A 6,000-nucleotide genomic window follows, 5' to 3' on the forward strand; every position below is an offset into this window, starting at 1 on the left:
GGGCAAGGGTATTTCATCAGAAAAGCTTGTATTGAACCACTCCGGATGAACTCCCATGGGGTTCCTGAGAAGGCTGGGAAGAGCAGAAGTCATGTTGGGGACATAAGTCAAGTGAGATGGTTGGCAGCCAGATTGTAAACCTAATTCAGGAGGCTGAACTTCATCCCTGAACTTCATGCCAGTGGTCTATGAAAAAGATACCAATGTTTAATGGTGTGGTTACTTATACACCCCTGGAGTTAGCAGGACTCTTGGGTTTCTGGAGCCAGAAGCAGAGCATGGAACACCTTCCCAATATTCTCAAGCAATGATTTAGTCACTTTTATCTCCAGAAATCCAGAGAGCATCTTATGCTAATTTCCTCTTCTGATTAAATCCTTAATCTTCTCAACAGTCTAACCCACTTCTGCTATCAAGAAAAAGAGCATATTTTATCACTGCTGTGTTGTTATGGACATCTGAAGGTCTGTCAAGATCTTTACTGGGCAGTTTTAGAAGCCAACAGGGTGGGGTGGGAGGTCATAAATAAAATATTTCTGTCTCACCCAGGGCATGGAAGAGATTATGGATAATATAAAACTTTTACAAAGAATATTTGAAAAGTAAGATTGTATCAGGACATAATTTTAACTCTTTTCCAGGTGAAACACAAGATAATATTAAAAGTATGAAATTAGAATGTTATTGGAAATTAAGGGTGAACATTTTCTCTTTGAAAATTTGAAGAAAGGCCCAATATATTCAAATATTCTCTTCCAACATTTACTGCAAATCTCTTATAGAGATGGATTATGTCATAATGACTTTTTCAGCAACTAAGAGCAGTAATTATTAATCAATATTTATTAAACTTAATTGAATCAGAAGAAATTAGAGTGGCCAATTCAATTAAATAAAACAGACTGCATATTGTTGTCTGACACAATTCTGAAGGAAATCCATTAACCAATTGCTATGCTAAAATTGAATTTTTCTGTCCTTAGGTGTTTGTGATGCTGCAACATACTCTTAGGATTTGCAAAAGAGTACTCAGGATGAATGGCTCCTTGTAGCTTTGATGCTGATTTTTGATGCAGAAGTTTCTCATATTATCCTTGGTGAAGAGGAGAGTTGGGACAGAGCAGGGAAAGGAAAAAGTAGGACCTGGTTAGTTATAACATCATCAGCTATTTACAAATTTCCTATTTAGAATACTAGAAATAGGGTTGGCTAGACTCATGAAAACCAATTTGGATTTTACTGTTTCTTAATCTTTTCAGGATGATCTTTCATGTGGTAGAAGAATACTCAATGTGAAGGAGAGGGCAATTTGACCCCTTGCCTGAAAGCAACTACATAGTTTGAGAGAAGAATTTGCCAAAAAAGACCATCAAAGTACCTTTCTGTTTGTTTGTTTGGTTTTGGACTTGAGATATACGAGGAAGAGTTAATCACAATTCTCAGTTCATGTCACAGTATCTTCATTGGCCCATGCAAGCTCCTCTCTTATTGTGGTTATTTATTTGTTCTCTTTTATACCCACTTTCCACCAATGCAGTGATTCTAATGTTTCTTACATATTTCCTTTTATTTATATGTGGTCTTAAAATTGTGTATTGTTGTTTATGTACAGGCATATTAAATTTATATAAATGGTACTTTATGTTGAGCTCCCTGGGAGCTGAGCCTAAATATGAATTCTTGTTCAAGGGATTCATTCATTAGGGGAGCATACTCACAAGAAGAGGAATGAGGGAAACAGGATGGGGACAAAGCTAAGGGGGGATGTGGTCCCAGAGATTAACTTCCATCTGACTCCATAAGGAAGTCCTAGAGTTCAAAATGCACTACAGAGTTGACCCACCTTGAAGTGAGGGAGCTGGCCTTTTGTACACATTGGCACCAGTCAGAAAAGGGGATCTAGGCTGGGCGTCAATAGTATCCACTACAGACCTCCCTTCATGCCATTTATAACTTCTTGCTTTTCATATTTATTTTATTCCATCCAGGCACAGCTTCTCCAGGATTCTGTTTGGTTACAATTCCTGAGGCTTACATATGAGGAGCATTTGGGACACAGCCCCTGATGCTCTAGTGGATCCCAAGGCTGTAACTGATCCTCTTCATCTTCCTCCTCCAATACTCATTCTAGATTCCCTCCGCTTTTGTTAACACTTCCTCCAGTTGGGGGAGGCTTCCACCAGAGGAGGGATCCCAGCTAGACCAGCAGAAGTGCTAACCAAAGGGATTTAATTTTGTTTATTTCTCCCTGAAGGATAGTACTTCATCCTCACACCATGTCATTTCCCAGCTTGCCTTCAAAAGGCTTTCCTTGCTTGATCAGATTGGCAGGTTCTTAATAGTGTGATATGTGATAGGATCATTGAATCCCATGGTAATTTACCCATTCCAGCACGTCCTTTGCTTTAAAGTGGGTTTCTTGGTTTAAGATATTGTTAGGCAGGATTCCATGAGGGTACAGTAGAAACTCTTATGAGACCTTAGGTAGTGGTGCTGACATTACAGGCAAGAAAGATAACTCGGGTCCAAAATATGTGTCACTTTTGGTCAACATAAAGCCAGGGTGGAAGGGGCTCAATGTAATCAACTTGCCACCAAGTGGCTTGAGGTTTCCAGTGATGGACGGTAACACCTAGTGAACTCAGTGTTGGTCTCTGTCGCTGGAAGGTTAGTAATAGCTAACTCAACTTTGGTGAGAGTGAGCCTAGATTTTTGGGACCAGGCAGCACCTTCAACTCTGCCATCATGACTACTCTTCTCCCTTTCAAGAGGTAATTGTTTAAACACTGGGTGACTAAGGATAGAGACTGCCTGACATCTACTGACTGAGTCCACTTGCTTTACTTAGTTCCTCCTTTGCAGTGGATGCTGTCTGGTGGGCATTAATGTGCAATAAAAATATCTTCACAGTTTGTGCTCACTCTCATGGTCCATTCATATTCTTCTTCACCAGATATCTCTGATTGTCCAGTCTCATTTTTTCCAGGACCCTGAGAAGCTAAATCATTCTACATCATCCATGAATCTGTATATATCCTTACTTTGGGCCGCTTCAAACCCACAAAAAGTGGAAGACCACTGGAAGCTCTGCTCATTGGGACGATTCACCCTCACCACTGTCTTTCAGGACCATGCCTGAATGGGGCTGTAATGCAGCCCTAGTCCACTTTCATCTTGCACCCACGTACCAAGCTTATCTATTCATAAATCAAGCTTAGGATTTTTCCATTTCCATCCATTGGTCGTAGTGCCTTAGTTTTCCAATGCTGTTACAACAAAGTACCACAGACTGGTTGGCTTAAACAATAGTTTTGGAGGCTAGAAGTCCAATATCAATGTGTTGTCAGGATCATGATGTCTCTGAAGTTTGTGGTGTTCTGTGGTAGCTTGGTAGAAATGTGTAAATCAAACTCTGCCTCCATCACATGGCTATATATGCCCTTCTGTCTCCTACCATGCCCAAATTTCCTCCACTTATAAGAACTCCAGTCATATTGGATTAACACCCACCCTGATTCAGTTTGATCTCACCTTAACTAATAAAATCTTCAAAGACCCTATTTACAAGTGGGGTCACATTCACAGGACCGGAGATTAGGACTTGAACATGTCCTTTGATGGGCGGTGGGGTGGCGGACATGGTTTAATCCCTAACAGGAAGGAATGTCAATGCAACAGTGATAGGTGATATGAGTTAAGGGTCACCTGTTATTGCATCCTACTTTTGCAGTATGAACCTGACTAGCCTAAAACCAGAGGTACCACTTCCATTTAATAATGTATTGCTACTGCTCTTGCAACCCTATGACTTTGTTGGTCTGATTGAACTAGCATGTGATAGACAGTCTGGCTGCATGGTCATTTGATGTCCTGTGATCAGATGTTCAGTTTCAGTGAGGGCCCAGTAGCATGCCAGGGTCAGTTCTGTGAATGATGTATTGTTCTCTGCTACAAGTGACATGAACTCTTGCTCTAGAACCCTTCACTGCAACTCTCCTAGGGTAACAAAGACTTCTCATGTCTTTCTTCATGACTGCCTGGATCTGTTGCAAAGCTATGTCTTACTCTGGGCTCCCTCAAAGTAACAAGCCTTCTGCATAATCCAATAAAAGAGCCATAGCAGTATTCCCAAATGCTGCTTCCCAAACTGAAAGAGGTCCACCAATCATTGTGCTTTTTTCCTTAGCAGTATTAGGTGTCTTTTACTTTGAAGAGGATATTCCAGCATGCCCAGACCATTAGACCTCTAAAAACTTCACTTATTTTGAATGTCCCTGAATCACTGTAGGGTTTATCTCTCACAATCTAAAGCTCATGTGTCTTACCAAGGCTCCAAGTACTTGGCGTTTCTTTCATATCAGTTCTGATTAACATGGTTCATCAATATAGTGGACCACGGTGAGATTCTGCAGGAAGATCAGATCATATGGGTCCCTTGAGCTATATTATGACAGAGCAGGACAATTAACACAGCTCTGGGACAAAAGCAGGAAGGTACACTGAAGTCCATTCCAAAATAATGCAAGCTGCTTCTGATCCTTCTTTCTGATAAGTATGGAAAACTGCACTTGCTCTTTCAATAGCTGTATATCAATGTATTGCTCTCTTCCAATAAAGATACCACATTCAGCACAGCAGTTGCAACAGGAGCCATAACTTGGTTAGGTTTGTGGTAGTCCACTGTCATCTTCCATGGCGCATCTAGTTTTCACAAAGGCCAGACTGCTGAATTAAATGATGATATGATGAGGACTGCAACTCCAACGTCCTAACGTCGTTGTTGGTGGCACAAATCTCTGCCATTCCCCTAGGTTGCATTATTGTTTTTATTTACTATTTTGGTGGAGTAGAAGGGTAGTCTCAGGGATTTCTACTTGGTTCCTCTTACCATAACTCTCACTCTATAGATCAAATAATCAATGTGAGTTCAATGTGAGGCCTCTACCAGTGCTAAGTATATCCATTCCAATTATTTATTTGAGAAATGGTGAAATGGCCACAAGGTGGATCCTTGAACTCTCTCTGAGACAGACCTGGACTCCTGGCACCCATATGTCCCTACATTAACAGAGGCGTTGTGACGGTGCTTTGGATGACTGGGTATAAGCATCAACTTGGACCCTGTCTCCAATAGGGTATTATCCTTTGCTCTGTATATGGTTACCTGAATAAGTGGCTATGGGTTTCTTTATGGGGGACTTGGGAAATCACTATTTTACACATTTGCCATGGTGTTGTGGGGTCCTTTTTTTGCGATGCCAGCATCTCTTTCAGTCAGTGGGCTCTGTGTTTGAGAATTAGGTATCTAATTCAAGCTAATGTTCTACAGGTTATTTTTCAAGTTAAAAAATAGCTGCACACTAATGATTATTTGTTGAAAAATACAAAAAAAATTACAAATATGGATGCTTCCAGAAGAAAAATCAGTTTCTGAGGTGGCACATGGCACAGTAATTCCTAGCTTCAAGGAGTTCACAATCCAGTTATGGAATCAATGTCTATATATCTGGAGAGGTTACTTAAGTCTAAGTAGATTGGCTATTATACTTCATAGTAATAGAAGTTTTGAGTATTTTTGAGTTCATCTAAAATTGTTGTGGTCACAGAAATGAGATTTTAGAAATCTGCTTGTGCAAGACTGATGTCATTCCTAGCATTGCTTTACCTATAAAACTAGAATCCTCTGCAGACTTAACTCCTCTGACAAAATGTAAATTATTTACTCTTTCAATTTAGGAAGCTTTAATTTGAAGAATCACATATAATTACTTGCTAAGAATTAGAATAAGTGCAAAATACATATAACTCCTGAAACTGAGTGGGTTAAAAATGAGGAAATAATAGATGAACCTCTTTTGTTAACAAGTAAATAGTATATAATCATCAAAGAATACCCTATGGAAATACAAACTAAGTTTTCTCTGTAGATTAGGTGTATGTTTCCCCAGTATTAGTCATATCTCTTTTGGTTCCCAGGGGATGCTATTTCCAGGGAAGTAT

At 39.9% G+C, this 6,000-nt stretch overlaps 1 long non-coding RNA gene across 1 annotated transcript in view; it reads left to right on the forward strand.

Moving 5' to 3' along the window:
• The window catches only part of LOC119539461, a 93,038-nt gene extending 92,009 nt beyond the window's left edge, over positions 1 to 1,029 (forward strand). The window contains exon 5 of the long non-coding RNA XR_005217884.1: positions 984 to 1,029. This is a non-coding gene — a long non-coding RNA (uncharacterized LOC119539461). The remainder of the gene's footprint in view (positions 1 to 983) is intronic.
• The last annotated feature ends 4,971 nt before the right edge of the window (positions 1,030 to 6,000 follow it).

Source organism: Choloepus didactylus, chromosome 1 (assembly GCF_015220235.1).
Source record: "Choloepus didactylus isolate mChoDid1 chromosome 1, mChoDid1.pri, whole genome shotgun sequence".
Taxonomy (NCBI): domain Eukaryota; kingdom Metazoa; phylum Chordata; class Mammalia; order Pilosa; family Megalonychidae; genus Choloepus; species Choloepus didactylus.